The 12601-nt window shown below is 34.1% G+C and overlaps 1 long non-coding RNA gene across 1 annotated transcript in view; it reads right to left on the minus strand.

The window, feature by feature from the left end:
* Positions 1-8227: 8227 nt before the first annotated feature.
* LOC139512061 (uncharacterized) overlaps positions 8228-12601 on the minus strand; it is a 12033-nt gene continuing 7659 nt past the window's right edge. The window contains exons 2-3 of the long non-coding RNA XR_011662152.1: positions 9926-10018; positions 8228-8920 (exon numbers count right to left, since the gene is read on the minus strand). This is a non-coding gene — a long non-coding RNA (uncharacterized lncRNA). The remainder of the gene's footprint in view (positions 8921-9925; positions 10019-12601) is intronic.

The following is a 12601-nucleotide window of genomic DNA, read 5'->3' on the forward strand; positions in this document are numbered from 1 at the left end:
TGTTAAAGTTTTTAAAGTTTTAATAACTTTCTTAAACTATCCTTAGTTTGTACCAAACTTGGACAGAAGCTTATTTATGATCATAAGATAGTATCAAGAAGTAAATATTGTAAAAAGATAACTCCATTTATTGTATTTTACTTTTAAATGGACTTAGATTTTCTTCCAGTTAACATTACATACAGTCTACAGTTAAAGTTTTCAAAACATTTATTAGATTCATTCACTATCCTAAATTTTTACTAAACTTGGACAGAAGCTTCTTACAATCATAAGATAGTATCAAGAGGAATATTTTTATTGATTTTTTTCCTCATTTTTGTTGCGCCTGCGATTTACAGTAAAAGTAGGCGAGACACTGGGTTCCGCGGAACCCTTACAATATTTTTTTTTACTCAAGAACATCTCATTTTTAACATTTTCAATGGGAAAATATAAAGGTAGCACAACTATTTTCGTGGCTAAATAACTCTTAACTGACACAATTTCAATTGTCCAACCCATTAACAGACTTTATTCACATAATTTTCACTAAAACGTGGTATTACTCACGTTATATTAAAATTATGAAATATTTACTAATGTCAATTTATATTTAAGAACCAAAGTAGAATTTTGTGTCTTTTAAATGATATCTAAAATTGTTTGTTTCGCCTTTTATTAAAAAATTGCTATGCGTATAATCATAAATACTACATACTTGCGCGACGCCTTTTACTTTTACTGAAAACTGCGCAGACTATGAAATGTTTTTAAAGGTGGAAAATGTTCTTTGATAGATATCATTTTGTCAGACACTTTTCTTTTTTTGATTTAATTCTTATAATATGCCAAAAATCTGTATATTTGATCGAGTTTAACATTAAATTGTGCGTTTTACTCTTAACAGACGTATAGCCAACCCGATTAACAGACCCACTGCCGATATAGCCGCATACTCAATATAGATTAACCGACCAATCTCTCGGTTAGCCGAGTGTCGGCCGTGCTCTTTAAACAATGGAATGATTGAACAAATCACCTTTTATTTACTGCAAACTCAGAACACCTTTCAAAATTGTCTGTTGGTTTACAAGGTTGGACGTTTAATATGCAATGCCACCATGTTGTGGTAACTGTAGTAGGTTTGAACAACATCCACATCCAATTGTAAGTTGCCATGGAGGTATACATGGTCAATAAGAGTGTTTCCATCTGTTGTTGGATGGGAAACTACTTGCGTAAATCCTTGCTGTGTCATAAACTGTTCGATAGAGGAATTTTTCTTCAGAATATCCTGATTGAAATCCCCTAAAACTATCGTTGAAGTATCAATGTTTTCCTGTGGTAGAGAAATTATTACTTTATACAGTTCATCAAGAAAGTCTGGTGTTGGGTAGGTTTCCGGTCTATATACTAGAACTAAATTGGTATTGAGCTCCTTGACGTATGTCACAAAACATTCCATGTTTACTTGGTCAATTTCTAGTGGACAACATTGGTGACCATTTCTTATATAAATTCCTACACCACCATGTTTTTTATGTTTGAGTTGTTTAAAGACTTCTTTCTTTGATGTATATGCAGAACATCTGTCTTTGTGATAAAGGTCAAAACCTTCCAAGGATGGAACAACATGTTTATTTTCCAGCCATGTTTCGGTCAAACAAACAATGTTTGCAGTTGAAACGTCACAATTTGCTCTGATGTCATTAATGTGAGGGATTAATCCCTGTATATTATGAAGGATGATTACCATGTCATTCATTTTGGTAGTTCGGTTGTCAACTGGCAAAAACTTTGGCATTTGTTTAAGAGCCTTACTGATCTGCTCATTACAATAAATGTTTTTTTCATCAAAATCTCTAATGATCAAACCTGACATTGATGTAACACGGCTAAGAGCTACATAGGACATACCAGCAGCAAAGATGTTTTTTAAAGACACAACAGCTGTATCTGTTGTTAAACCTTGTACCTTATGAATGGTACAGGCCCAAGCAAGTTGGAGTGGAAACTGGTACCTTACTGCATTATTTTTTAGATTTTCCTCAAACAAGTTTATCCTAATAGCCTGGTGTTTAGATCTAGATGGTGTTAGATCGTGGCCAATTTTTTCATTGTCAAAAAGTACCATGACACCCTGTGGCATAGAACATCCAGGTTTTGATGGTAAAATATCTGTTACAGTTCCCATAGCTCCATTCACTAAACCGGATGTCACGTCAACATTTCTGAGAAGCATTACTCTGGCTTTTTGTCCTATGTTTAAATGAGCTGGTAGAAAATCATGGGATGTTTCATATGGTATTTCTGTTTGTTTGAGTTTTCCTGTCTGAGGATGTTTATCATAATCAAGACTATGAGAGATTTCACAAACTTGGTCGATAATTTGGTTATTGTGTGAATCAACCTCTTTATTGGTTCCAAAAATGTGAAGAGTTTCAGGTGGTAGCGTATGCTGTTCACATAATTTCAAAATGGCTATATCCTCTGGCAGTATGTGCTGACATTTTTTTTTAACGCGCAAGCGGTTAAGTATATGGGCAAAGACCGAATCGTCTTTTTGGCGCATGATCTGTTCAAGTTCGACAAGGGAGAAGTTGGAATTCCAAAGTGGAAAAGAACTTTCAGGTCTTAGATCATAAAGACATTTCTGTTTAACAGGAGGTAACTGGTAAAAGTCTCCCACAGCAATTACACAAACATTACCAAAACTTGCATTTCCGCTCTGTTTGATTTGTCGCAATCTCTCACTGATGTACACGAGAAGACGTTGGCCGACCATAGAAATCTCATCAATTATAAGAATCCTCAGATTCTGAAGCATAGAACGTAGTTTGTTCAGTGCATCATCTCTCAAGTAGACGTATGGCAATGGTAGAGACTTTGATAGCGAAAAAGCTTGATGTAGGGTTGTCCCTCCAATATTAAAGGCTGCAGGTGCTGTGGGAGCAGTAAGAAGCACAACTGTATCGTCAGGATTAGCTGAATGAGGAGACAAAATTTTGGTAATTTCATAATGCAAGCACTTAATTAAATGACTCTTGCCTGTTCCAGCACCTCCATTTATAAAGACCCTGAATGGTTCAGGGTTCTTACCATTCACTGTATCTAAACACCATTGTCTGATTCCATAGAATACATTCTTTTGTTCCTTGTTAAGTTGTTGCATTAGGATTTTGATTTGCGGACCAGGAATAGGGATTTGTCTAATTTCAATACCTTGACCGTGGTTGTTTTTTCTGCATGTAATATCCAATTCAGGTATTTCAGTGCTGTCTTCTTCGTTCAACTGATGCTTCTCCAATTGTCCTTCTAAACGTTCTACTTCTGCCTCTGGAGCTATCAGAGCCCATGCATCTTCTTGTACGCCTTCAGCAATTAACATTTCCTCTGCTTCATCTAAGGCTTCTGCATTTTTTTCAAACATCTGTCTGTTTTCATCAACGATGGAACGAACTTTTTTGGGATTTGTTTCCATTTGTAATAAAACAGCACCATTCAAATACATTTCCTCATATGTTTTAAATTGCGAAGGTTTAAGTTGGCCCTCTGTTCTGTGGGGCAGAAACAGTTGAAGAATAGAATGGAAATGTAATTCTGGGTATTTTTCTATTGAAAACCTTGCGTATTTAATAATTGCTGATTCTGTTCTGGAATGTTTTTGAATGTATCCCAAATTGTTTTTTAGCTGATAGGCCAAAGACTTTTCAGGATTTTTAGGTATTTGGGACGAAGAAAGAACACGGTATTCAGAGGAAAATGAGGCGTAACAGACATTTTCAAAAAAAACTTCATCTGGTCTTGCTTTATACCTGTCATATAAAGACGGCATCCAAATGTTATCATCAAGTTGTGAAGCTTTTAGCTTTATCACGTTTAATGGGAGACTCATCTTAATTTGGTTGTCGCCAACAGGAACAAACTGCACCTTCCTTGAACTTTCTTTCAAATGTAATCCACACACTCTATACACTGCCTCTTGTGCACTTACTTCCCGTTGTCGAAAGTAGGCCCCGCCAATATGCTTCATTGTTGTGCATCGCAATTGCCTTCCGCTGCTTCCTTGCTTGCATTTTCTAAAACCACTCCCATCTCTCTCTCTGCTTTTGAAATGTATGATATAATGTACATCACACATGAGTAGGCATCTGTGATGAACTGTAAGTCCATATTGGCATTCCAGCAACGTAGAAGATCTGGATTATACTGGTTTGTCCATAAATCAGATGGTGTACGTTTCATTGTGACACTACTTCTCTTGGTCAGAATGTTAGAGGCCTTCTCAAACTCTTTTTGGGTTATTCCAGCAGCAGTAAACAATTGTTGAGTTGTAATGTTTGGTGAATGATCAGTATTTATAATTGTCCAAAGCTTGTGTAAAACCGATTGAGCATAATCTTTCATATATTGTGGAGACTTTTTTATAGATGGATCTGTCAGACTATGACTTCTTGAAATGAATGTGTTTTCTGAAGGTGGGCGTGGAAAATTGAATCTACAAGTTGTGCCCTTTTTCTTGCAAGATTTAGAGTGGTTTTTGCTATGCTGCTGTACACTGCTTACAATTTCGTATAGTTCTGGATCAACTGTATCATCCGGCATTTGACAAGTGACAAATCTGTCAACAAAGTCACATACAGTCTGATCATCATCCTCATCGAGGACTGGTGCATCATCAATCCAGAAAAGACAGTGAGCATGTGGAGAGCCACGTTGTTGGAATTCTATCCTATGGAAATGATCCTTGACTTTACCAATAGAACTACGTTTTATTATGATCTTCTTTAAAAAGGTGTGGAACCTATGGTCAAACATGACAGCATTCATCACAGGGTTGTTCCTCAATATTTCACATTTAGCTGTCCAGTCAAGATCTTCCAATGACTGATGACTTTTCTGTTGTTCCATGAGTAAGTAAAGAACTTCTGTCCATCTCATATCAGCAGCTGAAAATGTGGCAAACCATGTTGGAATTCCAATCTGACGAATAGTGGCTAAAAGATCTTTTAACGCAGTCTGCCAATATGGTGGTGTACCTCTAATCGGAGTCAAAAATTTATAACCCTGGTCTGTAGTCAACAGATTTTTAAGTTGGGTTTTATCTGTTAACATACTAGCTGTTATTGCATTGCCTGCTCTATCTTTACCAGTACCCTTGCGAAGAGCAATGGAAACTTTTGAAATTACTTGTTCCAACTCTGAAAGATACTGCGCATAAAATATGTAGGATGAATCGGATGAAAATCTATCATCACTACTCAGGAGCCTTGCGTGAAAGTACCTCGACCTAGTTAAATGAACATGTCTTTTGTAATCAAATGATCCGAAGGATCCGTCAGGAAACTGGACAGGAAAAGACATTGCCTCATTTCCTTGCTCTTGCATCATGCTCACAGGTGTACTACCTTCTCCTGGAGCTACACAAAAAATGTCGTCGAAATGCTGATCCAACATCTCCTGTCCTATATCTACTGGTTGAAGGCAGGTGTCATGAGGGAAACCTAGGTCTTTAATATTCTCATCTTCCTCATTATGTTGAGTTGTATTGTCTTTTTCCTCTTCCATGTTAGTATGATCGTCATCATTTTTCTCTGGCAAAGTGATATCTTGAAAATCAGATGAGATGTCATTATGCCATGTAAGATTCAATGATATGTCCTCGTAATACGGATTTCTGTCCTTTAAACAATGCAAAGCTTTGTAAATACTTGTAGTATTGACGAATTCATATTGGCAGTGACCTGTATATGACTGCTTTCTTTTAAGTTTGCATCGTATGAGTTGTGTATCGTCATCAGACAGAGGAAGAACATTTACAGTTTTTTGTATGTCTGTTGGTATTGATACACATGGACCAATTATGCCTCTCTGGTTACCTTTTGGTAATTGTACTAACTTCATGAACGGTATCCTTAGCGAAATGAGCTGTTTTTCTAATTTGTTTAAAGATTTTAGTTCATCTGGAACAGTTTGAAGCTGTAAACCATTTGCATATGCGTCGGCTGGTATTGTACCCTTTAAAAGGTGACGATGGCATGTATAGCATATCCATAATTTGTGATTTATTGTCTCACATTTGACTGGACAGTCAGGTGTACAATCATTTTTGAACTGATAACATATACACTGATTAGCCACTTCTGTTGTCTTTTTTACTTTTGCATATTTGTCTTGGTTAGTTTGAATAACCTGCTTCCGAAATTTAAATTTGATACACACAGCACAAATGTATTTTGGTCCATCTGCCACTTGCTGTCTAAACCATACAGCGATTTGGTCTAAACCCTTCTTCCTTTTCTGTTCTAAAAGGTTTTTTTTCTTTTCCCTATACTGCAAATCGCGCCTATACAATTCAGACAGCCTTTGTTTGTACTTTTCTCTATATAGCACGTTCCGTCTATATCTCAGAAGGTTCAATGTCTTCACTTTATGTTGGAAATCTTTGTCAGTAGCATATTTTTGTGTTATATATTCTTTACTCAACTTGTATTTCTTTTTCATGTAATCTTTTTGAGCTTGCTGGAATTGAACATTTGTTTTGTATTTGTTTATCATGTAATGTTTCTGTGCTTGGTGGAAATGAATATTGGTTCTGTATTTGTTTTTGATATAATATTTCCTTAAAGACTGAAATTGGGTGTTTGATTTGTATCTTTTCTTCAATGACTTTTTTAATGCTGTTTGATAAGGCATATTTTTATATTGTTCTCTACTGGCTGTTAATTTTTTTTCTCTGTAACTAGCATTTTGTTTATATAGTTTCTGATAACGTGAAGTAGATGGTTTGTCAATATCATTCGTAGATTCTTCTCCTCGTTTCACCTGTTTCAAAGATAATCTTTGCCTCCTTTTTCGCTCTTTATCTTTATCTCTTTGAGCTCTTGAGTTAGGTTTACATTTCCGTCTTTTCGGAGGCATTTTGTTCTAACTTAGCTTTTAGAAACTATACTCTCTAGATAATGTTGATAAGATTACTTAATATCAAAATCAAAATTTGCAATGCATCAATGTTAATACGTCATGCGTCATTTGTAGATTAAAATTATCACAGGTAAACTTTTTCGCTAACGAAATTCGGTGTATAATTTGTATGAAATTCAAGATTAAAGACAGAATTTACATAGATTTATTTTGTTTGCTCGAATTCCAGTATCAAATATTCAATATATGTTAAAAGAGCTGCTACAAGTGTTTTAAACGTGCAGAGATCACAAAACTGCCTGTCAAAGTGGCATAAAATTAAAAGTCCTATTTTAACCGGACGTGACTGCGTACTTATACATCATAGACAGCTAAAAATCATGTTTATGCAGGTCGACGGAAGAACAAAAATGAAATGTTTCTATTTGTCTAGTCCCTGTTGGCATATCAAGTCTCCTCTAACTGATTATAATACTGTTATATGTATTTGTAATATTAATTGATTCTGGACAATTTATTGCTTTTTTTGTAAATTTGATCTTTTTCAATGGAGCATTGAAATTGTTGAAAACTGTAGGATGGGGTGTCGGTTTGGCACGGCGAAATGCTGACCTTCGGTGAGAATTAGAAGTTCAATTCGATACTATCTGCAATGATAAGCATACTGTCCAGACATTAAAAACTCGTGAAATTGAGGGTATTGTGGATAGGAACAGTCTCCGGGACAAGTTTGCAATTCCGCTGAGTGCAAAAGTTGTCACCTTAATTTTTGGAGTTAAGTCAAAATAAAGTTGATAACTTGGTTGGTATTAGTTCCCTGATATTTGTCCTAAATTTTTTTGGATCTAGCACCACTGTTGAAAAAGTTATGCCCCTTTTTTCAACAATTTCCTCAGAGGAAAAGTACTTTTCCTCAAGGGAAATCAAATTTCCCTGAAGGAAAAAGATTTTTCCTCAAGGGAAATTGTTTTTTCCTCAAAGAAAAAAAGATTTCCCTTAGGGAATTTGCTGCATAATTATTTCCTTTGAGGAAATTCTATTTCCTTAGAGGAAATTCTTTTTCCTTAAAGGAAATTCTTTTTCCTTTGAGGAAATTTGCAGCTTCAAATTTTCCTTGGAGGAAATACTTTTTCCTGTGAGGAAATTTGTAGCTTCAAATTTTCCTTGGAGGAAATACTTTTTACTGTGAGGAAATTTTTGACAAACACTTTTCCTTGGAGGAAAATTCAAGACAACAAATTTCCTCTAAGGAAATCATTGATCTTCAAATTTCCTCTAGGGAAATTTCTGAACATCAAATTTCCCTTAAGGAAATAATAACGATAATTAAAACTTTAATACTGTAATACAAATTTTCATGGTGAGTATTAAACATACAAAAACAAAAGGCTGACTGTTTAGCATGTTTAAGACAATACAATAATAAGCAAAACGCTATGAATATCATACCATTTGTGATGTTATTAATATTGTGCTCATATTTGCATATTAAATCAAATAAACACTTTTCATGTCAAATTAACTTGTCTTCTGTTTCAGCTGCTGTGTATTCGACCCCCTACATAACAGTTCAGTGCATAAATAATTCAATCCACAAGACATCTTTCTTCAATTGGTTGAATAAATTTTGGCAACATATGTTCTTCAAACATCTTCTTTGTATATTTGATATGATGGAGCCATGTACATGAATGGATAAAGCAGGTGTTTATTTCGACAACAAACATGACAAAGATACTATTTTTTTTCTTAATTTCTCCATAATCCATCAGTTAATATGAATGTAGGTTGTTACATTTTACACAATTGTGTAACCTTTGATAGTACTCCGTTTTGTTTATAGCAATTTTGTAGGATTTTTTCTATTTCTTTTTCCAGAAAAACACACAGTTGAGTTCATTTCACATTAATAATCCAATCAGCACATTATGTAGAAAAGTATTAACAATTAAGTTTCCTCTTCAGTATAGACCTGCAGGACCTGTTGATGATCATAAAAACCAAGATATCTGACCTATAAATACACAAAATAAAAAAAAAATGTTATAAATGGAGAAAAAAACAGCAATATAAATAAGCTTATTTTATCATGTTTTAATGAACATTTTGAGAAACTTTCATTTGATATTCTTACTTGTCATGCTTGTGAGTTCTCTTATTTCAGTGCTTTGTGTCCAAGATTTAATATTCGTTGTTTAGTGCCTTGCAGTGATATTTAAAGTTGAGCCACTTGCAATAGTTGTTATAGAATGTTCATATGTTGTGTAAATATTTGAACCACTGTCCTATATTATGGTCAGGTTGAGTGCTCACAGACATGAGGCCTAAATTAATATATTGTTTTTTTCCCTAATCCCTATTCTGACAAGCCAGGTGTGGGTAGTTAGGTAGGTAAATAATTTTATTTTTTCTCAAAAGCCTGAATATTATCGGATGATCCGGCAAGCCCGAAAATCAGAAATGAATAAAATAATATTTGGCTTAGTTTTGACAATAAAGTTTTATGAGTAGGGCCATTTTTGCAGGGTCGGTCAGGATTGGAGAAACAAACAATATTTTATATTAGGCATGATTTTCTTTTATTAATTGTTATTGACTTTGAACATGTTGAACTAAATTGGATTGTTTAAATCTTTATATGTTGAGATCTTTAATGGATGACCTATAGAGGAAGTGTTTTCTCATTATTGAAGGCAGGCCCATGATTGGCCTTTAATTTCTTGCATCCGCTTCATTGAACTCTGGTGGATAAGTCACTCATTTACCATACCACATTTTCTTATTTTTATATGAGTCATCATTCAAAGGCAATTTCTTTTATTACTGTAATTCAGAAATTATCGAAACTTTTTAGTAATGCGAATATTAAATGTGACTGGGTGAGTATCGCAAAAACAGAAACATATATATATATATATTATGTAACTATATAGAACTTTATGCAGATTTTTTTTGTAATCACAATAAGTTGTCCATTCCCTGAAAAATCTGAATTTCCAGTATATAGAAGTGGTCTTACCATTTAGGCCTTGTTGTATTCTGTTTATCTTGTTTTGCGCTCATTTCTATTGTAACTGTTTATATTTTTCATTATTTTTCTATATTTCTTGTCCTATAAAACATAAAAAGGGTAAAAACTATTATAAAACATCAGTTTGTGTTTTTCTTTATATTCAGTTATATTTAAAAAGAATGGAATATTTGTGCTATTTCACTTCACAAACTTTTTGCCAGTCATGACTTTCAAAGACTTCCAGCCTGGCAAATAGTTTAAAAAACAAACATTCCCATACTTTTTCTTTGTGTTCGTACTAATTTTTCATTTGACAACAAAGACATGATTCAACTATTCTTCTAAAATTTGTTTCGCTTGACTACGTTAAACTCTGAAATATTGTTAACAGTATAATCTGTATGTGTCTCACTGCAAAATTTCAAATTAATATATAAATAACCAATAAAAATGCTATGCATGGCTCAGCTTGATACAAACGTACAGGTTGAACCCAGAACAGTTGGGGCAAGTATGGACACAACATTCAAGCTCGATAAACTCTGAATTTAAAATTTGGATTGTGATTCAATAGTTGATGCAGCATAGGTTTCTGACACAGAATGAATGCGGTCCAAGTACTTAAAAATTTTAAATTGACAATTAACCTCTAAAATGGTCCAATATTCAAAATCTCAATACATGGTTAGATGCAGCATATCAACATGATCAAAGAACCCCAATAATTCATTTTTTGGTGAAATCAAATAAAGTTAAATTTTGGACCTTTTAGAACTCAATGTGGACCAATTTGATAACGGGCCAAAATATCAAAAATCTTAATGAATGGTTAGATTCAGCATATCAAAGAGCCTCATATAATCAATTTTTGTTGAAATCAAACAAAGTAAAATTTTGGACCCCGATTTGGACCAACTTGAAATTTGGGCCCATAATAAAAAAATCTATGTAAATATTCAGATTCAGCATATTAATCTGAACACCAAGAATTTAAATATTGTTAAAATCAAAATAAGTTTAATTTTGGACCCTTTGGACCTTAAGGTAGACCAATTTAAACAGGACCAAAAAACTAGGAATCTAAATACACAGTTAGATTTGGCATATCAAAGAACTCCAATAATTCAATTTTCTATAAAATCAAACAAAGTTTACTATTGGCCCCTGTTGGCCCCTAATTCATGTAATTCCTAAACTCTGAACAAAAACTCTGGTCACAAACCTTGTGTTTGAATTTCATAGATTTCTATTACTTGTACTAAAGTAATTAAGCGAAAACTAAATGTCCTGGGACGACGACGACTACATGATAAAATTGAGAATGGAAAAAGGGAATGTGTCAAAGAGACAAACAACCTGACCATAGATTCGAGGGTTGGAATCCTTTTCTTTTACCGAGCAATGCATTTGAATGGGAGATATAGTTGGAACCCCTCTTTGCTCTTGGTTGGGACCCCCCTTTTAAAATGGCTGGATCCGCCCCTGAGAAGCATTATAGAAAAATCTATAAGCTTTAACTCAAAATAAGGATAATTTTATTTTTAAAGGGCAGGCACAGATCCAGAGAGGGTTCAAGGGATTGGAACCCCCCTTTTTTTCGGATTATCAATGCATTTGAATAGGGACATGTAATTGGACCCCCCCCTTTTTCCCCTTTTGTCCTGGGTTAGAATCCCACCCCCACCCCTTTTTAAAATGACTGGATCCGCCCCTTAAGGGTCTATAATTAAGTTTGACAACATCAGACATACTACTTTATCAAAAAAAAAATGCCACATTTCATCCAATTTAATTTCATCCCTTACTTGCTACATGTATTTCATCCATAATATTAAAGAAATAAATTTGGGAGGAGTATGATTTTAATTTGCAAGTTATTAACTATCCAAACTAGAGACCTAATAGAGTAGATATATACTTGACTAATTTAAATCAAACTTGGGGTGACTGGGAACAAAGATTTAAGGGAATAGATGACAGTTAACCTACAATGACCTAGTTTCATAGCAATAGCATACATTATTAATAAAGACTACATGGTCATTCTTATGTTTAAACGTGGTTTAAACTTTGGGTGTTCATTTTTTAATGTTTAACATGTTTAAAGCTAACAGTTTCAACTACATACATGTATCAAGATTTGATCCTACATTATTTAAATATTGAAAAAAATAGCTTTTTAAATTTGGATCTATATATAATTGTGAATGTCACATGGATGTATTTTAATGTAAAGCATCTGAAAAATCATTAGCCGTCTCATATTTATTTCAGTTCTTCAAAAGGCAAATTTATATGAGCTTAGGCAGCAACCATTTGATTTTCTGGGGGGGGCTATGGTTTTTTTTTCTGTGCAAACTTTTTTTTCGCCTGCAGCGAAAAACAATCTATTTTTTTCGCGACAAGTCGAAAACAATTTTTTTCTTTCAATTTTAGCATTACATATAGTGACAGCTGAGGGTGAAACAAACAATTTTTTTTTCTCCAAAAACTGGAAACAAACTTTTTTTTCCAAAAAAAAACATAGCCCCCCCCCCCCCCCAGAAAATCAAATGGTTGCTGCCTTATGCTGAAAATAGAGATTTCTTATTAAGGAGAAATCCCTGCCCCCCTTTTTGTGTGAAAAATTTTGTTGATTATATAGGGAATCACAGAAACATGACTGAGGCAAGCATCCCCCAT

The sequence above is a fragment of the Mytilus edulis genome, chromosome 2 (genome assembly GCF_963676685.1).
Source record: "Mytilus edulis chromosome 2, xbMytEdul2.2, whole genome shotgun sequence".
NCBI classification, from domain to species: Eukaryota; Metazoa; Mollusca; class Bivalvia; order Mytilida; family Mytilidae; genus Mytilus; species Mytilus edulis.